This window comes from Xyrauchen texanus, chromosome 37 (genome assembly GCF_025860055.1).
Source record: "Xyrauchen texanus isolate HMW12.3.18 chromosome 37, RBS_HiC_50CHRs, whole genome shotgun sequence".
Lineage (NCBI taxonomy): Eukaryota > Metazoa > Chordata > Actinopteri > Cypriniformes > Catostomidae > Xyrauchen > Xyrauchen texanus.
The window spans coordinates 19,841,095-19,867,501 of record NC_068312.1 but is presented as its reverse complement, the minus strand read 5'-3'; the positions used below and the strand labels follow the sequence as shown (position 1 = coordinate 19,867,501).

At 40.3% G+C, this 26,407-nt stretch overlaps 1 pseudogene; it reads right to left on the bottom strand.

Annotated features, from left to right (window-relative positions):
• LOC127630552 (aminopeptidase O-like) overlaps positions 1-26,407 on the bottom strand; it is a 118,266-nt pseudogene that overhangs the window by 47,230 nt on the left and 44,629 nt on the right.

Below are 26,407 nucleotides of genomic sequence, written 5' to 3'. Positions count from 1 at the left end.
TATATATATATATATATATATATATATATATATATATATATATATATATATATAACAAAAAGAACCGTTAAGAATACCGTTAAAGTACCGGATCGATAAGCAGTATCGGTAAGAGTAATACCATTAAAACCTTAACGATACCCATCCGTAGTTATGCCTGTGCTTCTCTTGGATGCTCTGAATATTGGATTACATGTCTGGATTGCCCCTTAATTAAAGCTGCATTTGGATCTCTACCTTCGTGTCTTGGAGCAGTTCGTAACACCTGCTTAACACATGTATATTTGTTATACATTATTTACACAATATGTTTTTACATTATACATTTTTAATTTAAGTGTACAAGTGCAGATTGGTCAAGTGTTCAATAAATGCATTTGTTGAGAAATTTTGTCTATCTTAAGTAATTATTTGTGTTACATTTTATCTTTCAAATAAAAGGTTCAAATAAGAGGTTAAAAACAAGCACATATCGGCCAAAATAAATCGGCAGCATTAATCGGCCGACCCGGATTTCAAAAGATCGGCATCGGCCTGAAAAAAACAATATCGGTCGACCTCTAGGAAGCGGTCATTGTGAAAAAAAATTTGGTTCTGGCATTTATGTTTTATTTTTATTTTTTTAAATGGAACCGATTCTAAATAAGATGTGGTTTTTGATTCCCAACCCTACTATAGACAGACTGTTTCATGTAGCATCAAAGGACAGTGGCAGTGGCTCTTTAAGAAGATTAAAGACTCCTGACTAGCAGCACGGGATGAGTCATCCATAGAGACTAATATGTGTCACACCAGGCAGCTGCTAACAAATCTGCTTCAAACATCTCCACTTGCCTTAAGGCAAAGATTCTGCTTTAGTGATTGGTATTGCATCAAACCACTACATTACATGTTGGAAAGAAAAAAAACAACAACAACAACAACAACAACTGGCCAAAACCTTTTAATTAACCCAATATACAAGGTTGAAAGTTTAGTGTCACATGACTTATGAGCAATGACTCATATTAGTCTTCATTCCAGAACGTCAGAGATTTGACACTTACTGAAGTCATTCTTGGAACAGATTTGCAGGACATCTCACCCTCAGAAACTGTTCTTTAAAGCAACAAGCCCTTTCAATTAAATCTCCTGTTCCACTGACATGTCTCTCTTTACATCACCTCTTACAAAATGACAGGTCAAAAACACTACCTACATCCTACAGATTATTTTACCTTTTCATTTTACAGTCTTAATCTTGTGTTTCAGGTTAAGAGGCTGAAGGGATTAGACCATGAAAGCAAAGACACAAAGAATGTACAGTAACATGCCTACAGGCCAGTTAGATTAAAGCTACTGTCCTCTCTCAGAGCATCTTATATACTCTGCCTGTGCTGACCTTTGTTTTAGTGAATGCTCTCTAGCACATGAAGAACCAACAAATGATAGCAGATAACAAATTTATTCGAAAGCATGACTATCCAGGAAAACGTGAGGCAACATACGAACAGTTTTTGGAATTTGAATGTCATATTGCCAAGCAGACCACCACAGAAAAACAACAGAAGGATGCCGTGCAATGGTAATTGCATTGTATGGTGCTATCGTCATCTTCCCTTTGTGCCCAGGCAGTGCTGATTACAGTTAGCCATCCAACATGCAGTCCACTGATTGTGCCAGTCAGGCAGGCAGCTATTTCAGCCTGCTATTCCTGTCTGTACCATTATAACTCGTTCTTTGGCCGTGCTCAGTTAAAGACCCAAATATAGTGCCATCAAATGGATCTGATAAGGGCTAATTTTCCTGTCTGACTGCCAACAACCCAGGAAATCACTGAAACGTTTCCTCAATGGCATCAGTCCAATGGCATTTTGGTGGTTGGGGGTTTTATTTAGTTTATTTTTAAAGGTTGTACAGACTTTTGGTTGTGTGGAAAGTCTGGGGGAAAAAGTTATGTTTTTCTGTGCTAAGCAAGATGGAATGACTTTAGATGAAACTGTAGGTTTACGAGGGGCAGTAAGAGAAATAAGTACAATCAGATAAACAAAAGCGTTTTGTGCGTTCTCTAAATATTGAAAACATTAATTTAGCCTTAGGTTAGGTTTGTGCTTCTTATTTTGAAAAGATGAGAGAAGACTTTATTACAACTACAGTACTTGCTAAGAAAATGTGACTTCTGAGAGGTATTCTGAAATGTAATATGACTATATTGCATTGTTGCAGCATACCTACTTGTGACTGAATCAAATTTTTATTTTAATTGGATACTTTGAGGTTTATAAGTTTAAGGTCACAAATTCATTAATTAGGCATATTTCTACAAATTAAAAGAATAATAGTCCATTGGAGTGTTTCTTAACTGCCCAAAAACTTTCAAATAAAAGTGCAGCAGGGAGAGTTACTGTGCCCATAGCCCAAAGTCCTTTTACAAATGTTCTGAGGCACTTCGGCTAAAACGGCACAAATTGATCTGTGCGCCTAACGACAAATAAAACCCTTTAAAAGTCTCAGTTATTGGATACATGTGTCTCCCTCAATAATCTCTGCGCCTGTGAGCCCAACAGCATTAAGCTCTCGCATTAAAGAGCCTGCTGTGTATGCTGTGGGCTTTAAAAGTCTGCTCTGTAGACCTTCAGAGAGTGAGAGAGGAAGAGTGGAAGAGTGGAAGGGGGAGGGCTAATAGCACCAGAGTCGCCGCCGTCTCCCTCGCTCATTACCCAAACACTGATTTTTCCCCAACCAGACAGATGTTTGAGCGGCAGCTTACAACCAATGAGTAATGGGATGAAGTGATGCTTGAGTCACTGCTATACAGTTTTTATTCACGAGCATCAATTTAATTTCCCACCAAATAAGGCCCATTCACGGGGCAGGGGAACATGATGCAAAACATGCACAAAGTAATTTAACATGGGCATGTGCATTATGCTGCCTCTCATTTATGAAGACGCATTTACCTGCAAATTGGACATAAATCCAATCGGAGCTTGAACGTCATGGACGTGGGAAGAGTGAAGAGAGACCATATGTAATTAGTTAAAGAATATGTGTATCTATGCATTTCCTAACTGATGCCTTTTCCATGTGCATTGGAAAGACAAACACAGATGGTATTTAATGACACTGGAGATGTTGATCACTTTTTTCGGTAAGGGAACCACTCACGTTAAAAGCTTCAGGCCCTATTCCTCCGAGAGAACTTCAACACAAGCTTTCAAGGGAAAGTGCCAGCATGTGTGCTGATTAAAAAAAAAAAACAGTGATTACAATCAAACAATACAAAAACACACATTCTTCCATGATCCTCCAACAAAGGAGAGCTTGTGACATCTGGCTCTTAAACTTTTAAAAATGTGTCTTGAAACCCCTATATTGGGTTTTATTCCACTGTGCTCCATTTAGCAGTTTCTAAACACAAGAAACAACTTTTGAATGAATTTGTTGTATACACCTCCTAAGAAACACATCCAGTCGGGACCAGGTGAACCCTAAACCAGTCTAATTGTATAAGACTTCTGTAAGACCCATTTTGAAAATGTGTAGTTTTGTAGATCCCTAAAAACATCTTAAACTAGACTAAGCTGGTTTTCTGGTCACAGCTGGTCTGGCTGATCTTTTAGCTGTTTTAAGAAGGATTCTGGATACTTTTCCAGCTAAACCAGGGGAGCACCAGCTGAAAAAAAAAACAGTTAGACCAGCTAAGACCACTAAACCATCTTAGGCTGGTTCAAGCTGTTTTTTCAGCAGAAAAACGTATTATATATCCATTTCCACACTCTCCACCTGACACAAAAAGCACAGTACAGACCGCCACTATCATCAACGCTCTCTAGTAGCATCAAGCTTACACTGAACGTCACATTAAGACTCAGCTTAGAGGTCTCTAGACACATGTTAAAGCACTTCTCTCCTGAATGGAGGGAAATGGCAAGAGAGAAAAAAAAAAAAAAAAAAAAAAGAGGCAAATGAGAGAGACCGCATAATTCTGCTTTTATGCACCAGGAGCGGCAGAGCCTTTCATATACATACTGTTCATATAATGCTCTGGCTTTTAAAGACCCAGAGTCTACATTACAACCCTCTACACTGCTCTCTAGCGAGTACACACTCCTAATTACTGTATCAAATAAAACACATCAGTAATCTGATTATGATGGGCCTGCCTAGGAAGTTGGACGCAAGAGCTCTGTTGAGAACATTGTTTATTCCACCCTGGTAGAGTACAAAGCATCCCACACAGTGGAAATGATCAGCCATGCAATTGTCAATAAAAAAAAAGACACATAGTCATGCAACACTAATACACATACATGCCTGGGCATACACCCTCAATAATAGGAAAAATATGTCGTATATTGGCAGTACGGCTCTTAATGCTTATGGCTTTATTCTTTTGTTAAAAATTCTTGAGTATTGTGTGACTGATGTTCATTTTTAATAACTTTTCTTTAAACAAAATCAATGTAGCACAAATAAGCACACATCAAATCAGGCAAATGCCTCTTCCCTTCCCTGCACACTTCAAACACACCAGCACATGTGAAATGTTTAGGTTTCCTTTACATCATCAGTCATTCCATTGCCGTTACTGGTTATAGTGTTGAGCCAATGAGCATGTGGCTATGAAGTTTAAATACATTCAAACTTAAAATAACTTTTCTGATTAAATGATTGCATGTTGTATAAATCCCTCTGATGCGAAGAATGTCAAGTGTAGTGTAGTGTGTGTGTGTGTGTGTGTGTGTGTGTGTGTGTGTGTGTGTGCGCGTGCGTGTGCGTGTAATAAAAAGCACATGACCTCATGGTTTATTCTCTCTAGCATTTGTTCCTCTCCACGCCTCTGCCCTTCACTTGCACCTCCACGATTGGATATGGCCTCTGGATCATTCCCACACATGCAGAGAGGACACACATATGACATCTCTCTCTTCTCACCCACATCCACACACTCATACACTCCAAAAAAAAAAAAAAAAAAAAAAAACACCTTTCTTAATCAGGATTTGGTCTTCTTTTCCAGTAAAAATATAAAAAACATGATTAAATTGGAATTTTGTTTCTAAAGTCATGAGATATTAGGGCTTCTCAGCTGAATTGAGAGCAAGAATCCAGAACGCCCTGGATTCTAACTCGCGACTCCAGGGGTGGTAGCAGGGCAGGACTGGTAATCTGGCATACCGGTAATTTTCCCGGTGGGCCGATGCACTTTAAGGGACTATCAGGGGCAGACTGGCCATCGGAAGAACCAAGCATGCCGGTGGGTCTGCCACAAAACGGACCGAATGTGATGCAATAAGCTAAAATTAGCCATCGCGTTATGCAGAACAGACCTCAAAACGGCGCACGTTATGCAGAAAAGGACAGCAAACAAAAATCCAAAGCCGATTTCTCTTCCCAGTCCTGAGTGGTGGTCAGAGTCAATACTCATTGAGCTACCCAGGCCCCCAATTTTTATAAGAAAAGGAGATACGAATAAAATATACTATTTTTTTGTGCTAATCAAAATGATGCCTCAAATGCTGTTTTGAACCCAGAATATTCCTTTAAGAATTTTTTTTTATTTTAATTTTTTTTTTTTTATTTCTAAACAAAGGTTAACACTTCTCTGTATAAACCTCATTCAAATCCCTCCACCTCTCATGTAGGTTCAGTTTCTCACATTCATAGCTCCATTTATGATGTTTGTATTAAGTGTTTGTTTGTGGGTGTATGCGTGTGTGTGTTTGAGGCACTTTTGTGTCAATATCAGCAGTAGTTCCTTAAGATTCCTGTTTTTTCCACCTTAAGTCCAGTAAGTTCATGTAAGAAATGAGTCAGAATGGTGGAGACCTCCCCACCTCTTTCCTTTACTTCTGGCAAAGGAGGAGCAGCAGTAAGTGAAAAGGTCAGCCTTGTTTTGCTTTTGTTTATGGTTCGCTCTGTTTGTTGCTTTTCTATGGCTCTTGCCAAACTGCGCTCTTTTCTAATACCAGTGTGAATTATATTCCAGCCCTGGCAGCCACACATAACCGCACATTTTTGGGTTCGCTCGCGCACTGACTGATGCCAAAATATTCACTAACTGCAGACATTCCTCACGCACATACTGTACACAGACTGTAGGCTTTCAGCGTGTAATTCTGTGAACTCATCTTTTCAGAGAGGATCTGGATTGAGGGGCCTACTTCCTTTACCTCTTCCTCCATCTACATAAATCAGGATGCAATGCAAGGAAAAATTAGAGAAACATTCATTTAGAGAGAGAGAGAGACAGAGATACAGAGAGACAGAGAGAGAGACTGAGATATAGAAGGAAACAGGTCACAGCAATCAAGTGCTCCGTTGGACATCTCCGTGTATGGTACTAAAAGCAAACTGGATTCATGCTGTCAGAGGTCTGCAAAGATAAACTAGAGTGGCGTACATTACCACAAAATATCAAACAGGCCACAAGAACATCCATTTGGCAATGTGAAGTAAGGGTAATGTCAACACACAACAGGAATTTGGATTAGACCATCCCGCAAGCAAGTGCTTTCATCTGCATTCCACTGAATGTTCATTTGAAACAAGCAGAGAATAAGGATTGAAGGAATGAATATGTATAATAAGAAAAGATCAGAAGTTTAATATATCTGCTTTTTCACTATGGTTTAGGCATTGCAGTGAAAAGGATTACATTATTCTTGAATGTGAACTTTTCAGACAACCCAATATTCCTTTCTTTGGTTGATGTGTGGCATTGCAGTTAAAGATTTAGGATGGCGTCGAAGCTGTGGAGACCTAGCGGTAAGAGCATGTGCTCTGATTAAAGAAGATTTGGTAACTGAAAGATCAGCCCTGCCCAAAAAGATTCACTTCAGGGGTATTTTTTGTCTTGTGATGGCTGTCGCTTGCACATGTCTATAGTCCACAAGAACATGATGATTGTGTAGTAAGAAGAATTGAAACGATATGACTTCAATCTAGATTTTTCAACCTTTGCAGTCCTGAAATTCTTCACAGTGATATATCACACGGCCCAGGCATCCACATTGGTCAGAAAGGCCCCTCCGCAACCTGACCTCCTGATCTTCCACACAGAGTTAAAGCAGACTTCTCTTTTGTAAGGTTACAAGGACCATCAGATTTGCACAACTCCAAGACATTTCATCTTAATCAAGCCTTACTAGATAATGCTGAAAATCACTTTGAACTATGGTAACGTTTGTACCTGACAAATTAAAGATTATAGACTGATGGACCTCTTTAAAATGTGTGTAGCGATAATCAATTATATGTGATTGCACAATCTAATCTTTAATTTTGTATGATTCGTCTAATTCTACGAAGAATGGTAACTAGAAGGCTTAACTTGATAAAATCCAATGAGGTGTAAAACCAATATGATTTTGTAACCAGGGATTTTCATATTTTGTTACCTACATGTATAATATCCATGAAAACATTTCATATTTGGTATGCAAGTATTTGTTTGGTTACATAGAGAAAGCTGATGACAATGAATATCATGTCTCTTGTACCATTTGCAAGATATAAAGTTCATGATTAAATATGCACTATTTTTGAGTGGGAAAATAGAGAGAATCTATAACAAAAGGACCATAAATCTACTATCAGAAAGTACAGCCCAGTCGACCATGTGACTCTGAAAAGTCACTGCTGATTGGCACAGGACACCTTTGGGGATGTGGCCAAATTCAGTTCAAATATTTCCAAACAGGAAGAACACGCTCTTCTTCTCGGTCTCTTCTCTTCTGCTTCATCTTCTGCTCCGCTGACTGCTCCGACGTCGCGTTGACTCTTCCCCATGTGAGTTTCAAGAGAGCTCGGGACTCAACGTCCCGAGAAAACTCATCACTATCTACGGCCTCGCTTCAAAATGATCATTCATACAGACAATAAACTTCGATCATACAGTGATCAAAACATCGACGGAACAAACTTTCGGCCAAGCGCCAAGAACCAAGCAACAGAAAGAACGCAAGGAAACACCACAAAGACACGCAAGTATATCTACAATATTGTGCTCAAAGTGCTGGTGTATTAATTAAATAATTTGGGTAATCCGATAGCAAATCGATGTAGACTCAAAGAAGGATAAATGGTTCTTAAGGTATTGTCAACAGACTCCATAATGTTCATTTTCACTGTACTGATCCTTTATTTCACCTTCTGTCACTTTTCACCAACCCGTCTCATGTATATACATGTTAGATTAGATTTATGTTTAGAATAGTAATAAAGTTTGTATGTATTCAAAGATGATTGATTGTGGTATATTTTGATAAATAAACTCATCCCTGTTTCGCTTCAAAGCTGTACCTAAACATGTACGCAAACTGTCTACCCCTGCTTTTCTCAGGCGATAATAGCGTGATGTTAACTGTGCAGGACAAATAGCACAAATTAAATATAATAAAATAGAAAGGAAGCTTGTGTGGAAAGGAATGGCATTGACTTAATTTAAATACTGTAGGTGTATACTTTAGTTTGTACACTTTTGGAGTGCCTTTTGCTTAGCAAACACTGCACAGAGCCAGAGACCGAGAAATTGGAATGCCAAATATGGCGGATGTAAAAAAGGAAGTCCCGCTGAGACTTGACCAGAGCGGCGTCTGGGCAGAGCGAGGCTGGGAAGATAAGTGGTGAATGAGGTCCACCTGTGTGCTACAGCGGTCTTGAGTTCCAGTGAGGGGTGGCGGGAGTATTTAAGGAGAGGAGACGTTTGAAGCTGACTGTGTGTAGTGTTGTGCTGAAAAACCAACAGTTTATGAAGCTGAAAAGCGTAACGTAGTGTGAAGTAGTGTGTTATTGTGTGTGGCTGAAGAGTGCAACAATACATGTCTACGTGTTTTGTCAAGCTGGCCCCAGCTTCCTCCTTTCCACGAACAGTTACACTGGTGCAGAAACCCGGGAAGGAGGAAGGATGTGCCATCAAGGATGTAGAGGGAGTGCTCAATCCAGTGGCACTGGAGCTCTGTGTTAACCGGCAACCGAAAGGGAATGCTGAGGGGTCAAGTGCCATTGCCCGGCGTCACGGACGGAAGTAGTACTGCAAGCTGAGGGCCAGTGGATGGCGTGTCCAGGGTGAGCCAGTCTCTCTCTCTCTCCTCTCTCTGCTTTCTCCTCTCTTGTCCTGTTCCCACTCCCAGGCACCATCCTGATGCATCAATGCTCCCTCCCTAGAAATGGGGGGGGGTGGGCAGTATGTCACAGGCCGGAGAATTCCCTGACCGGAGTTTTGCGATGGGGGTATGTGGCAAGCAGGGTGGGGCAGCGCGTTGTCTGGGCAGAGCGAGGCCAGGAAGATAAGTGGTGAATGAGGTCTACCTGTGTGCCACACCAATCTCGCATTCCAGTGAGGGACGGCGGGAGTATTTATGGAGAGGAGACAGCGGCAGACGAGAGAGAGAGACAGAAGTCTGAACATCACGCAATGCACGCAATTGCATGGGGCCCCGGACATCTGTTCTGTTTTTCTATTGTTTTCCTATGTAAACATACGCTGGACAAACATCCATGTCTGCTGAACTGCGTCTTGCCATTTCTTCTGTCTCAAAGGACCAGCATTTTTTTTTAGACACAATGTCAAAAGTTTTTAGTACATGTGTCACAAAAATGTAACGTTCTGAACAGGTTCAGGTTGCAAAGAGGTGACCATTACAACATTGTTGCAGATTGTTCTGCACCAAGCAAAGTTTCAGCGCTTCCAGCTAATTTTTTTCCATTCTGCTCTAGAGTGCTGAGGGGCTGCCGTGCCTTGTATGTCTACTGTTACAACAGTGAACAATAATACACTGCTGCATCAGAATATAAGTTCCTGGTGAAAGTAAATTAAATAAAACAGAAATATATTACTATTGTATTCAACAAATCCTCAAAGTAATAATAAAAATACTGTATTAAATTATAATGACAAACTGGACAACAATAAATTGTTGTTGGCTTACAATCATAAATTAAAACTGAATTCCAAAATGTTAGGGGGTGTAGTATGTTTTACACACCCTGTCCATAAAATGTTTTTTAAAAAAAGTGTTTTGTAAATAAATATGGTAAATATATCTATATATATATATATTTTGTATTGTGGAAAACATGCAAAACATTTTTACATTTCAGTAAACATTTTGAATGTACTTGGCTACAACGGCTGATAGGATGAATTTAAAATTATGATTTAAAATAAATTTTATGCTATTTTTCTAACAAAAATGTTCAAAATGGGGCCCCGGGTTGATCAGTTTCTTGGGGCCTCAGAAATCATAAACCCGCCCCTGGAGAGAGATGATGCATGAAGCTGACTATGTGTAGTGTTGAGCTGAAAAGCCAACAGAGTTTATGTGTAGTGAAGCTGAAAATCATAATGTAGTGTGAAGCATAACGTACTGTGTGTGGCTGAAAAGTGCAACACTAAATGTCTACATGTTTTGTCAAGCTGGCCCCACCTTTCTCCTTTCCACGAACTGTTACACCCACCTTACAGGTAAAAGAGCCAATCACCTTTTAGATCACCATTTGTGACAGGGCCATTGCAGGTTTGAACTGCGCAAGCAGAAATCCCTAATGTGCCCTTGATTAAGGCACTTAACCACAGGTTTTCTATGGGGACTGATCCTGTAATAAGTGAACAGAGGGTTAACAGAAAAGAGGGAGTCTAGATCATGTATTAGACCACATGAGAGGTAAGTCTCTCTCTCTCTGCATGATTAGCCGATGTAGACAGGCTCTCTCATTAGTTTGGCTTTGGATGAAAATGGAGCCAAATGAAGCTCATTACCACAAAGAGTAACTAATATGGCTCAGCAACTCCCAAAACACACACACACACACACACACACACACACACACACACACACACACACACACACACACACACACACACACACACACACACACACACACACACACACACACACACACACACACACACACACACACACACACACACACACACACACACACACAAATGGAGGCAATAAAACCCCATTTTCATTTTGGCTAAAAACTTTCATTTCACATTAAACTGTGGCCCTGATTTCAGTCTGGGGTCAGTGCGGGTGTCTTGACCTGTACAGTGCCAATTACCTATGATGTAATTTCCTATGAGAGCTGCCTGTTTGTTACTCTGCCTGTACAGCTCACATGCTCTCCTCTCGCCCCTCCGCCTCTTTAAGATCCCAACCTGAGCTTGATTTATGGGCAAGCTGAGGATGGGGCGCCTGCTTTTGAAGTACACGAATGTCCAATATAAAACGCACCTGGAAAGAGCCAGGGGCTCCCGTTGCCTTACACAAGCAGGCTGTGTGAAAGAGAGGAAGGGGCTTGAGGAGAGGAGGGGTCACCAGTGTTTCCTTTCAGGTTGGCTTTTATGGCACCACTTCAAACAATTGCTCACTCGCTCTCTTTCTCTCTCTCTGTCCCCACCCTGGTCATTGTACAAAGCCAACTGGACTGTAATTGGTCTTTCTTCTCTTTCATGGTCCTCTCTCTCTCTCTCTCTCTCTCTCTCTCTCTCTCTCTCTCTCTCTCTCTCCCTCTCTCTACACACACCCCACATCACTGTTCTCTGAAGTTTCATGTAACAAATGTGTTAATTTGCCAGGTGCGAGATAGACTGGACTTCTCTACTTGTTGTGAAAGGTGTGGTGTGGATGTAACATGTTTCAAATATGTCCAAATTTAAATTAGAGTGACTTGATTGGACATGCTATATAACATGTTTAAAAATTATGTTTATATGAACAAAAAACATAAAAACACTATTTTGGATGGTGTTGATACAAGTAGTACATGCTTAACTAACAGCAAAGCACTATTACTGGACATAGTACAATAGTAGTACTATGTTCTTTGGAAATACACTCACCTAAAGGATTATTAGGAACACCACACTAATACTGTGTTTGACCCCCTTTCACCTTCAGAACTGCCTTAATTCTATGTGGCATTGATTCAACAAGGTGCTGAAAGCATTCTTTAGAAATGTTGGCCCATATTGATAGGATAGCATCTTGCAGTTGATGGAGATTTGTGGGATGCTCATCCAGGGCACGAAGCTCCCGTTCCACCACATCCCAAAGATGCTCTATTGGGTTGAGATCTGGTGACTGTGGGGGCCATTTTAGTACAGTGAACTCATTGTCATGTTCAAGAAACCAATTTGAAATAATTCGAGCTTTGTGACATGGTGCATTATCCTGCTGGAAGTAGCCATCAGAGGATGGGTACATGGTGGCCATAAAGGGATGGACATGGTCAGAAACAATGCTCAGGTAGGCCGTGGCATTTAAACGATGCCCAATTGGCACTAAGGGGCCTAAAGTGTGCCAAGAAAACATCCCCCACACCATTACACCACCACCACCAGACTGCACAGTGGTAACAAGGCATGATGGATCCATGTTCTAATTCTGTTTACGCCAAATTCTGACTCTACCATCTGAATGTCTCAACAGAAATCGAGACTCATCAGACCAGGCAACATTTTTCCAGTCTTCAACTGTCCAATTTTGGTGAGCTCTGGCAAATTGTAGCCTCTTTTTCCTATTTGTAGTGGAGATGAGTGGTACCCGGTGGGGTCTTCTGCTGTTGTAGCCCATCCGCCTCAAGGTTGTGCATGTTGTGGCTTCACAAATGCTTTGCTGCATACCTCGGTTGTAACAAGTGGTTATTTCAGGCAAAGTTGCTCTTCTATCAGCTGGAATCAGTCGGCCCATTCTCCTCTGACCTCTAGCATCAACAAGGCATTTTCACCCACAGGACTGCCGCATACTGGATATTTTTCCCTTTTCACACCATTCTTTGTAAACCCTAGAAATGGTTGTGCGTGAAAATCCCAGTAACTGAGCAGATTGTGAAATACTCAGACCGGCCCGTCTGGCACCAACAACCATGCCACGCTCAAAATTGCTTAAATCACATTTCTTTCCCATTCTGACATTCAGTTTGGAGTTCAGGAGATTGTCTTGACCAGGACCACACCCCTAAATGCATTGAAGCAACTGCCATGTGATTGGTTGATTAGATAATTGCATTAATGAGAAATTGAACAGGTGTTCCTAATAATCCTTTAGGTGAGTGTATATCAAGGTAGTACCTTAAAGTATCATCATAGTGTAATCATTCAGCACCATGATATGACCTGGTCTTTACCATGGTAACACCACAGTATTTTGTAAGGGTTTGAAACAGTTTAATAAAAGACAAGGTAGTGGCAGTACCTAAGACATTAACATAGTTCAAGCAACAAGGCAAATGCAGACATAAGCACTTGATTGAATCATTGCCAACACACAATCCCATTTTAACATGCTTAATGTGTGTTCTTGTGTTACTGTGGTGGTAACACACCTTAGTACTTAAGGGGGTGCTAGGGTTACCTTTAAAATTTGTGAACAAAACAGGATGTGTTCGAATTCAAGCAAGTTCTATAAATACCTGTATACTGACTTCAACTTAATTGCTCAGCAACATTCTCTTCAAACTGTTGCTCCACCCTTACAGTAGTTGATTTAAAAGGGAAACTCAAAGTAAATGCAAACAGTTCACACTAACATCTGCTATATCACCCCTTGTGGCAATGTTGAGAATGCAACGTGTACTTTCATTGTGTCATGATTTTGCTGTCTGACAGATTTCGGAATTCAACACGTAAAATTGAGCTTGAGTAGCTAAAAGAGCATGCCTTTACTTAATTGCAAAATAGTATGTTTTGGGTTTAAGAGTGTCCTTCCACATGCTGAATGACATACATTCACACAATCAGATATACATACTATACAGACATCTACAGTAACACAAATGTCATATAATCAGGATCTTGGGGCAGACATTACCTCAGTGCTGAAACTTGAAGATGACATAAACAAAATATTGTAGATAATAAACAACAAAAATGCAGACGTATATGATCCTAATACTACAGTCTGTACTGTAGACTGTTTTTTTTTTAACATTTAATAGAGAGCCGACTGCAGTGGTGTACAGCCAGTCAGTGTGTGCAAATTCCACATGTGCTCGACCGTGTTTTCTTTCTTTGCCAGTTCCTGAGAGACGAATCTGAACTGTTTGACATTTTGGCTAAAACTGTGCCAAGGAATCTGTATACACGTATGCATAAACAAGATTTTGATAAACAAGCAGAGCAAAAGGGTAAATGAAAACAGAGACATAATTTCCACTCTTGCGTATTTGATAGACTTGCCATCAGAATGAGCAACAGGTATTTCCATTGGCTGAAGAATAATTTTGAATAGCATAAGCAGAATCCCAAAAGAGTGAGTCATTGTTATCAAATGCTACGGCAAAAAAAAAAAAAAAACCCAGAAGCTATTTCAAGTCATTCCTTGATTTTTCCCCACCTAACTTTTGCTGTCGGCTGGCAAAGGGGCGGACACACAGTACAGATGTACGTACGCACGCATGAGCCCTTCTCTAGAATTCAAAGCCCTACAAACTACGTCATATATGTGCTAAAATCTGATAGTCCTGCTTCTATGTGCAGACTTGAGCGAGTCTTAAATGGCAATCCGAGAAGGGCCGTAGTTGGAGGACTCGATTAGGAGTGATTAAGCAAAAACAGGGACATTTCCTTATCCCTTATAAAGAACAGAGATTGGGATATGGAAGAGAGGGTAATTATTAGGGAAAGATGGACAGAAGGAAGAGATCTATTTAAAAGGATGTTTGATGCGGTCTTACCTCTTTGAAGTTAACCTTGGGCAGTGCTCTTTTCCGCTTGCTGCCCTTTCCACCAGTGCCACTAAAGTGGATCCATTTTGCAACCTGCGGAAGAGGCAGCAGAGGAGGGAGGGAAAGAGAGAAAGAGGGAGTATGAGAAGAGTGAGAAGGTGAGAGAGACATTGTAAAATACCTGCTGTACCACATTTTTGTCTTAATTTCGCCACTTTGCAGAAAACAAGCTAAAACCAGCCAAAGATGGCTAGCTAGTATTAGCTGGTCTCCCAGCCTGGTCAGTTGGCTGGTTTAAGAGGAGTTTGGGCAACTTTTTAGCTAGTCAGACTAAGAGACCACCTTAAACCAGCTAAGACCAGCTAACCATCTTGGGGTTGGTTTAAGATGCCGTTTTCAACATGGCAGTAATGAAATTGTTAATCAACCATTGTTCATTTGTATATCTTCGAAGCACATACAGCTCAATTCAACACTTTTGGCACTAAATGAAGCCATTCAAACAACAGGAAGCACTTCTATTTTCTCCAATCAGACCTAAAATACACCTCTGAACTATGTGATTTCCTCTCTTAGCCACTGAGTGATGCTCCAGGTACAAGTAACAGCAACGACACGCCACAAAGACAGCACATACGTGATAAAGACATATTAAACCCCCAAGCACAGCAAGACACTTTTCCAAAACACTCAGCAGATTGCAAAACCCAACAAAACAGACAAAAGTGGTAAAAAAGTTGCCTATACCTGTTATCTGACGTACTACATGTTGCACAATAACAGAGTATGAACTATCAAGCAGTTACAACAGGAAGATATAAACAGGTGAAATTCATTTTAGAGCTTAAAGAGTACATTTACCTCTTTTTTGACTTCTTTCACTGTTGGAGTCTACAGTCATTCTGAGCTAGTGTCCGTCAACCACCGAATGAGAGGAAGAGAGCAGCAGAATGTTGAGTGGAAAGAGAGAGAGAGAGAGAGAGAGAGAGAGAGAGAGAGAGAGAAATCACTTGTTCCTTTTTGATGGGAACCAACCACTTGACAAGGCAAGCTCTGCGATGAGTAGCGCATGTGAGAGGAAAAATTCCCTCATTAAATTGAAACGCCAGCTCATGTAGGAGTTCTCCAACGATCCGTGCTCCTGTCTTTTCCGTGTGTTCGCACTGTACTTAACCTTATTAATGCTTACGCTATCAGTGCACTAAATACCTTCTCTCACACACAAACACACACTAACTGGAGAGAGGGAAGGGACGAGAAAGGAGGGGAGCGAGTAAGAAAAGCAGCAGGAAGGAGGGAGGTAGAGAGATGAGGTGGACAGAGGGAGGAGAGAAAGGTGAACGGAGTGTGTGTGTATGTGTGTAGACAGCAGTAGCAGCAGTAAAAGGTCTAGGAGCGGAGTTTCATTGTAATCAAGAGCGTTCACTCCCCGTGCAGTCAGAGGAGGGGTCGTTTGTCTCCCCCCTCTCTTTCCATCACACACATGCAAGCACACACACACTTCTCTCAGCTGGCATTCTCACGAGGACGGTCTCTTTAAAAGTGATGAGCCTTGTGTGGGTAGAGGTGTGTAAACACAAAGACAGGTATAGAGGGATCTCACCTGAAGGTTGACACAGGCTCTCTCAGGTAATAAGAAACATGGGGGAAGTAACAGGTTTGAATAGGATTGAAACAAAAAGTGCTGCGGTGGTACCAGATGGTAATACAATGGCTCTTTGAAATATATCATGGTACTGATTGATTATGGTGCATAGACCATGGTATATCCAAGGTACTTCAAACCATGCACACTTTCTCTTAATCTCAAAGGTAGACCTGATTTTAAATTTTCAAAAATATTATATTATCTGGGCATTGTAATAGGGTTTCTAGGGTACTCTGGGTGGTTTCTGGGCATTGCAATGGGTTCGCTGTGGTATTTTTGATGGTTGAATTGCTTGGTGGTTGCTAGAAAAGTCTAGCATACCCCTCATCTAGAAGCTACACATTATGAGGTATCACACATATCCATAGCACAAACGGTGCCAAACGGTTCACTGAAGTCTGTCAAAGTGCACCTACTGTAAGTGCACCACTCTGTCAAAGTGTACCAGTCTTAAGTGTGTCTTTTTGTGAGTGCATGTGTAAGAGAGTTACATGTTTTTTTATTACCCCAGAGAAGAGGGAAAGGCTCCGCTAAAATGTGTGCATGTCTGAGTGTGTATTTCGTGACTCTTTCGGGAAAGGAGTGTGGGCAGAGCAGAATTTGACTCTCAAGCTGCAAACTGCCATTGTTAACTTAGATACCACATATAGCTGTTTTACGGCCCAGATTGCCTGCCTCATTCCCGGCACAGCCAGGCCTTTGTGCGACTACGAGACACTGCAATCAACCCCCTCTCACTGCCAAACTCATAAAGTACACCCAAAACACACACACAATGTATGAGGACACTCACACACACTGACTTTATATACGGTAAATGAAGTATTTCTGTATTCGTACGTCTGTATACACTCCAAAACACAGCAAGCTCAGAACTAAATTGGTGTTGGGCAGTTACCAGTGGGATGTTGCTCTGACTTCTTTTTACGATGATAGTCATGTTAACTGCACACTGTTCCCTGTTTGAGATTCAGATGTTTTTATATATTATCTGCTACTGAACATTTTATTAACATTCACCCTATTTACTTTCTTAATAGAAGTTTCTAGTGTTGTGCACAAATACCAAAGGGGGAAAAAGTTTGCCTTAATAATCTTGCAACAAAAACTAATATCTTGAATATAAAAATAATCAATAAAACTAATAAATGATAAGTAACCAAGGCCAAACAAGCGATTAGTTAATGTATTTAGGCATTGTTTTAGGCTGTTGCAGTAGGTAATGTAGCCTTTCTAAAACTGTAAATGCAGAAACGTCATGCTAGTTAACATTAAATATGTTAATTTTTATGTTGATCCTTTTCTCCCCAATTTGGAATTCCCAATGCGCTCTAAGTCCTCGTGGTAGCGTAGTGACTCACCTCAATCTGGATGGTGAAGGACGAATCTCAGTTGCATCTTATCACATAGCTTGTTGAGCCCATTACTGCTGAGACGTAGCGCATGTGGAGGTCCATGCTATTCTCCACAGCATCCACACACAACTCACCATGCTCCCAACCGAGAGAGAGAGAACCACATATTATAGCGACCACAAGGAGGTTACCCCATGTCAATTTGGTTGCTTAGGAGACCTGGCTGGAGTCACTCAATACACCCTGGATACGAACTCACGAACTCCAGGGGTGGTAGTCAATGTCTTTACTCGCTGAGCTACCCAGACCCCCGGGTAAACCATTCCTTTATGATCCAGCTTATACGCCACCTCTGTAGTGTATTAGAGGAAATACAATTTTACCTCACAGAGGTCTTGTCTTGTTTGTCTGTTTTTAGAAAAAGGAAGCCACCCTGGATTTTGTGCTCTATTTTGTGCTAAAAACAAACAAAAAAAAAAACACATACACACTCATATGCCAAGAGGCAGACAAACATACACACTCTCAGATCTGTCCCTTAAAAACACACGCCAAATCCTTCTCAATTGCTCTTTCAAGTGATGGAATGACAGCACATGAACTTACCCCAGATCGTAGAGATGACTGAGCTTGACATATTAGCAAATGCCACCTAGTTCTCTAAAACTAGCTTAAATCTTAATGTCTCGCACTGTGGCAATTGCCAAAGAGTCCATCACTCTCGAGCAAATGATCTAAGAGCCGCTTTGCTTTTCTCTTGAAAAGGTAAATGTCAGGATGTGGATTTGGGAGGCTGCACAAAGTGTATCCTGTCAGCATCAACCCGCAGTGACCGGAGTCAAAGGAGGTCATGAGATTCACATTGCCCCAGCTTTAAACCTACATTAAAATCCAGATATACTGACTTATGCACACTTTAAACAGTTCCTATCGCATTCCTTCGCTGTGTGTGTGTGTGTGTGTGTATGTGTGAGCGTGTATTTATCACTTTGTGGGGACCAAATGTCCCCATAAGGATAGTAAAACCCGAAATTTTTGACCTTGTGGGGACATTTTGTCGGTCCCCATGAGGAAAACAGCTTATAAATCATACTAAATTATGTTTTTTGAAAATGTAAAACTGCAGAAAGTTTTCTGTGAGGGTTAGGTTTAGGGGTAGGGTTAGGTTTAGGGGATAGTATATAAAGTTTGTACAGTATAAAAACCATTATGTCTATGGAAAGTCCCCATAAAACATGGAAACACAACATGTGTGTGTGTGTGTGTGTGTGTGTGTGTGTGTGTGTGTGTGTGTGTGTGTGTGTGTGTGACTGTGATTGTTTATTGTGGGCCACCTATTTCCATTATTTATTTAGAGGAACATTCATGTTTTTTAAGTCAAAATAATGGCTTTAAAATGAAAAAAAAAAAAAAAAAATAGCCATATTTTATCCAAAAAGTTAAATTGATCAAGTGCTGGTTTTGGCAGCCACGTGTCATTAGATCTAATGGCAGCTTCAATGAAAATGCCACTGCATGCCAGTCTGGATGGTGAATAAGGGTAAATCAAGCACAAAACTAAGACACGGTTTGGTGCACTGGAAGGGAGAGCGATGGATGTTTGAATTAATTTCTCTGAGACGCAGACTGAGGATGAATGGCTTTTGTGGTTTGCCATTCACAGCAAATAACACAAATATCTTAAAGGTATTCTCCCACAAATGAAAATTCTTTCATTTACTCACTCTTATGTTGTTCCAAATCTCATGAATTATTTCTTCCTTGGAACAGAAAGAGGTTTTTATATGGGTTTGGGAATGACATGGTGATAGTAAGCCAAAGATTACAAATTTTCAAATTTGGGTGAATTGTCCCTTTAATGTAATCATGGTCTCTGTCTTAACATTCAATATATTAGGTCGAAAAGTATTTTCCACATTCACCGTCTTCAAAGTGTTAGCTTTAAACAGTATATTTTCACCAGAATGAATCACCCCTTCCAAACTGTAAAATAATGACTAAATCCTATAATAAACCATGATCAATGCAGGATGAAAAAACATGACTTCTGGTTCCATATTAGTCATCAACTGTATGTTTAAGAGCTTGTGGCAGCCTACTTTAGAAATGCTTGAAAGGATAAATGGATTGAGGGAAGCTGCTTCATTCATGTCATGTGTCAGAACAGGAGAGATATATGTGTGTGCTCTACATTTGATTGCTAGGGCAGAAATGGATTAAAAATGGTTCAACATTCACTGTTCAACAGTGAAAGGCATGAGAGGTAGCTGCAACACATCTTGTGCATGTTGTGTAACAAGCTCACTTTTATTCAGTTTGCAAATGCATAATAAAGGAGTATTTTATCTGGCTTGAATAACAAATGTCTCAAAATAGATTCTGGCTTTCTTAATCTTACCTTTGGCATTTCTGATGTAGCTAACCAGTCTGAAGAGATGGTTTCAAGTGTCATGCCTCAACTGAAATAGAAAAGTCTTACATTCAGTCATACTTGGAGAAGATCTTTTGGCCTTTCTTTTATGTGCTTTAAAACCAGTATCATTCAAATTAAAAGTAACCTTAATTAACAGGAAGTGTACAAGTAATGTATGAAAAAAATAGAGCAACAGCAGTGTCACAGTCTGTCTCCTTCATGTTTCCTAGGACTCTTATTTTGAAATATTTCCCCCGGACTACATTACCCAGTATGCCCTGCCCTCATTACTGCCGTCTGTTCCTCATTGTTCTCACCTGTTTTCCATTGCCTCATTAGCTCTTTTTTTTTTATAAATAGCCTTTAGTTTTTGCAGTCCTTTGTCATTTCTTGTTTGTTGTTTTTTTTTTGAGTTCCCATTTGTTGTTTCACTGTCATCATTTTTATTAAAGCCTGCAAATACATCCTAAGTCTCATCTCAGCAACCATTCAGACATAACAATCCCATTCATTTTCTCTCAAGAGAAAAAAAGAAGCTAATTCTGCTGATTGTTAGCACTGGTCAATATTTATTTCATTGCATATTTTTTCCATACAATAAATTGTTATGGTGACTGAGGCTAACCTTCTGCCTAACATCTCCCTTTGTGTTCTACAGGAAGAAAAGAGGAAAATACAGGTTTGGAATGACATTAGGGTGATAAAATTATGACATTGTTCTTTTTGAGTGAACTATCCCTGTAAATGATGACATATGTTTCTGAAAAAGCCATAAGAATATTTCAACTTCGATAAAAAAAAAAAAAATTATAATAATTGAATAGCTGAATTCCCAGTGAAGAACTACACTACCCATAATCCTGAAGAGAGATCCACCATTCAAAGAGGTCGCTGTTACCATGGAAACAGTAACCACGAAAAAAGTGCATGGTCTTCCTAAGCTCTTGAACTACTTGCATTGTATGAATCTGAAGAATTAGTCACATTCTCACGTTTTCCTGAGGCCACGACCGGGCTACGTGCCAAGGTTCCTACAACCCCCTTCAGGGACCAGGTCGTGAACCTGCAGGTGCTGCCCTGGAAGGAGGCAGACCCAGACCTTTCATTGCTGTGTCCGGTACGTGCTTTGCGTATCTATTTGGACCGCGCGCAGAGCTTTAGATGTTCTTAGCAGCTCTATGTCTGCTTTGGCAGATGGCGGAAAGGGGACGCCGTCTCCAAACAGAGGTTAGCTCACTGGGTCGTTGATGCTATTTCTTTAGCTTATCACACCCAGGCCGTGCTTGCCCCCTTGCAGGTTCGAGCACACTACGAGAAGTGTGGCATCCTCGTGGGCACTGGCCCATGGGACCACCTCAGCAGACATCTGCAGAGCAGAGGGCTGGGCAACACCCAATACCTTTGCCAGATTTTACAATCTCAGGGTTGAGTCGGTTTCGTCCCATGTTTTGTCAGGTCCGAGCCGGAAGAACTCTGTAACACTGCATAACTGACCGGGTGTCCGCTTGTACACAGCACCCTTCAATAAGTTGATCCAGTGTGCCTTCTCTCCCAGGTTAGCCACTAAGCGTCGCTCCCTGGATGTTCTCCTCCCTAGTCTTCTGGCCTGCGAATTTAGTGGAGCAATACACGTCCAGACCCACTACGAGTCACAGGTGCTCTGTACTGGGGTCCGGCTCCACGGGCTTAGTTCCCTTTTCAGGCAAACTCCCCGTATTTCCTATGTATTTCCTAGGATACGGTCCCCCTGTCGGCGGACCCGCGTTTCCCTTGGGCAGCCCCGGCGCCCCGGTCGCTGTGCTTGTAGAGTCCCCCCTCATCAGGCTGGACCTACCACCGCGCCATTTCCCACGTACGGTTTCACAACCCTCGTGGTGTATTTGCCACATTTTACCTCCCCCTAGACTGGGCAGGATGTGGCCTTCGCAGGGTCTTTTCCCTCTGAAAGAATAGGACCGGGAAAGACCACCTTCCCCAACGCATTTCATAGTGTTAAGATAGCCCCAGCCTTTCACGTTCTATGTGAGAGAGAAGGTCGCGGCTGCTGGGCTTGCTCCCATGCTAGTCATGTAGCACCTGCAAATTCTGTCTGCCAATTTTACATTTTCCTTTTCTCAGGTTCAGAGGTACGTCACTTCATTCGACACAATGTCTCGTTCCTTCCCTCTGGGAACGGAGGTTACAACAGTAACCATGACGTTTTGTATTAAGCCTTTTTTCATTCGATAACATCACAATAATTTACTGGATTGTTATTCAATTAAGAATGCGACGTTAAGTATGCATTCTTACTTCTTTTTTTTCAAATCAAAGTTGTAATGGTTCCATCTTAGAAGCTGGTTGGTTTGGTTCATGGTTTGAAACTAAAGTATTTTAGAAGAATTTTTGAGAAAATTAGCTGAAAACATCAGCAGTCAGCGTTGCACACTACAGATTTGTCTTTCTGCTTGCTCCCCCACCTAAACTATATTATCTCTAGCTGTAATAGAAGTCATCCACCTCTCACTCTAGTCTAGATCAATCTTGTTAACTTGCAAGAGCACAGACACGCACATGCACACACACACAAATACAAAGCACATATAATCAACTAATGGACTGTCTCAGGCAGGAACAGTGTGTCTCCAACACTTAGGCCTTTGACATGGCAGTTGAGCACATTTAGGTGATGACAAAGCCAAGAATGGAAATTTCCACCTCGGCATCGAAGAAGGAAAAGCCCTCATTGTCAAAGCAAATCACTGAGCTCACTGGACAATGATTACTAAATAACAGCGTTGTCATGCCAAGGTGCATTTTGAGGACTTAGCGAAAAAAAAACAAAGCATATTTCAAAAACAAATACTCGTTCTACACTGAGATAGGTTTAATGAAGCATGAATGCTAATCAGAACGGATTTGTGAAGTGCACTCAGTAGTACATCTAAAAACTGTCCTGTTATGACTAATCATGCAGTAATGTGCAATTAATAACATATGGGTCACTTTCAGTTTATTTAAAATTGAAGCACATCATTTGAAAGCATGTTGCATACTGTTGCACAAAATGTTGTAAATAATTTTTTTAACACCTCTTGTAAAAATTCAACACCTAGCTAAAAATGTCATAGTAGCTACAGTAAAATTACATTCATTTATATGGAATCTTTTTTAACATGTCAGAATTTTTGTCTTTTTTATTTAATTTCGTATTTTTTTTTTATGACAGCTGCCACTAACATCAAGTAGTCATAGTTTTACTGTAATTACAATAACTGTAGTACTTAATGTATTTTCGTGTAAACTATGGTTACCATGGTAACATGTTTTAAGGAACCTCTCATAAATTGATCAAATTATGTTTGTTTGTTTTTATCTAAAAATTATGAAAGTTCTTGCATAGCAACCATAGTTTCCTGTGGTATTTGTGGTAACACCCTTATAACCGCAGGTATAAATATGGATGGCTCATCGTTGATCTTTTTCTGCTAAATACCATAGTTACTACAGTCAGTCTTACTATAGAAAAACCATGGTAACTATCATGTAAAGGGAACTTTTTGCCAGTTATTTCAAATTAACACTTAAAGGGAGACACTGAGCGAAGTAAAGGACAGATCTCCTGAACCAAGTCATGCACACATTAACCGAACCTGTCATGGACTTCCTGAAATGAGAGGTGGTGTGGGAGGAATGGCATCGATCTGTCTTTGATCTAACACTCAGAGGCCCATCTGTAATTGTTTCACCACATCAATCTGATGTTCCAGCATTGTGCTGCCATGAATGTTTACACTTGTGAGCAGCAGACACAAATATTGAACGCCCTTACCTTTCAGTTTAATGTAACTCAATCAATCAGCCAGTGGCCAGGCCTTAATGAGACTACACGAAACAAAAAGAGCAAAGGATGAAACAGGAGAGCAGAAATAAAGTAAAAAGAAATTAAGATGGTAGATAGCAGAGGTGAAGGTGAGAATGGAAATGAATGCAGTGGGTTGAAAAGAGAGATGGGAGGTGGGAGAGATGTGAAATTTGAATGGTACTGTCTTCGTTGAAAAAACAATATCAAATAGGGGAGACTGGGGCTAGGTGTCACAGGTCAAAGTTGTCACAAGGGCTTTGTCACAATAATTGTAAAGTTTTAAGTCAATAGTCCAGTTACATTACTGTATGCTTTCTCTAGCAGTCGTTTTGAATGTTGGTTTCAAAGACCTAATTCAAAAACTCTGTAATTAGAATAATTTAAGTGAATGAAATCTGCTATTGGTCAATGAACTGTATCTCCCAACTCGGCTTTGGTTTTGTGTTTTTGCTAGCTTTGCACATACTTTGCATGCAGTGTGTACACTCAGTTCAAAGTCATGAGAAAAGCGGTCTTCAGACTGATATATCAGTATAGAAACTGACAGTTGTTTGGATCTGACACTAGTACCATTTACATTGAAAAAAATAAAACACATCAGAGCTACTCCAGAGTTCCTACTGGCCACAAATCACTAAAATATTATAGAAAGCAAAAGAAGTCTCTTCATATTTTAACTGTTCTTTGTATAATTATAATGGCAACATTACGCCAACAAGTGAATGATGAAACAGAGAAAAAGGAAAGCAAATATTCAATGGGCAAGATTGAGGAAGAGACCCCATGGAAAAGGCATTTGAGGTAGAGAAAGATATCTCTAGGGTCTGGTATAGCTGTATTTCTCCAACAAAGATCCAAAATTAACACTCGGCAAGATCCGAATGTGGCTTTTCTGAGTAAATAAAAAGGAGTTACTCACCAGCAAGCCTGAAACTGAAATAATACATGATTGAAAGCAAATATAAGAATCACAATCTGACCCTCTCTAAAATACTAGAGTAATGTATGCGGTTCAGATCAAAGATGTCCAAACCTTTACTATAGAAAATATCTTCCACTACATGCACATCTTTTTAAAGTAAAAGGGTTTCTTTAATCCAGAACATGTTGTGACACATGTGGAATATTTCTCTCTCATCCTAAGTGACACGTGAAAAGAAATTACCTGCACTATTTCTCACTAATAAACAGGTGAATAATGATATGGACAAAAATATATATTTTTATTAAAATAAAGTGAAAAAATGTTTCATGGCTTAGAAGAATGTTTTTACGGTCTGTTATTCACCCACCATTGGCAAGTGTGGCAAATTGTTCATTTTGGACCCTGCGTCCAACTTTACAATCTCATTTCCCCTCACTAAAAATAATGGCAGTGTCACTGAGGAGCTCTGCTTCAATGAGCCACTAAAAGAGTGTACACTTCAGACAGCCAATGTTGACACAATTCCTTCCTACCTGCTCATTGCTGTAAATGTGTCCAGGAGCATCTGCAGGAAAGCCTAAAAGAGACATGAAGAGCATTGTCTCAATAACAAAGAGTACTCAGTACAGCTTCAAACTTAACATACAGAATTTAATTTGTATGTGTTAAAACAATTTCTCCTACACCAGCTTCTTATGCAGACACAAATATTTATTGAAGCCATTTTACTTCCTCGAAAAAGTGTATGTTTTTCTTGAGCTTCCCGAACAGCTCGACAAAGTTATGCTGGCTCAACCAAAGGTGCAAGTTTGGGTGGGACTACCTGTTTGTCCAATGAATGGAGGACAGGGTAAGTGTTTGGTAAACCTGTTTGAAAACAATAATTATTTGTGCAATTCCATTCAGTGACACTAGTGACTCTAAATAGTACACACTTCAGCTTAAAAAAAGAGCTAATAATAAAAAATAAAAATGATTTTGCTTTTCTGCCAGTCTTCTACCAATACAACTATGTGTCAAAAAGCTTGGTCTTAAATCAAGTTAAAAAAATTCCAGCTTCAGGGGAAATGGTGCATTCTTTCACTGACACAAGCTGATGGAATGATGATGAGATTTAAATAATGGCCCAAATATGCAAACGTTGTCCAACAAAAACATTTGTGTTCAGCCTAAATTAATAGATGCTCCCATGCTTGCTCTCACCTGAGATAGATTAATTTTCTCACAAAAGTTTTGAAGAAGAGAAGGAACTCCTCTCCCCAACCTGATCAGCCAGAAACTTCAAGAGGAAGTAGCCCTGAAAGAAATAGAGAACAAACTACAGATCCGGAATCTTCCAGATTTCCCTGAAGAGTATGGGCTTTGACCAGATGCAAAAGTGTTATAGCCCCTTAGATTTTTGAGCCAAGATGATTTTGAATGCAACGAAAAATTACCACAACAATTGATGTAGGGGGGAAAAGGTGTTTATCCTAATCTCTGTGGCAGAAACCAGACATTTACATAATACATTTGGTAAATCTAATGAAGGTCGAACCTTTCAGAGAAAATTTACATTTAATTA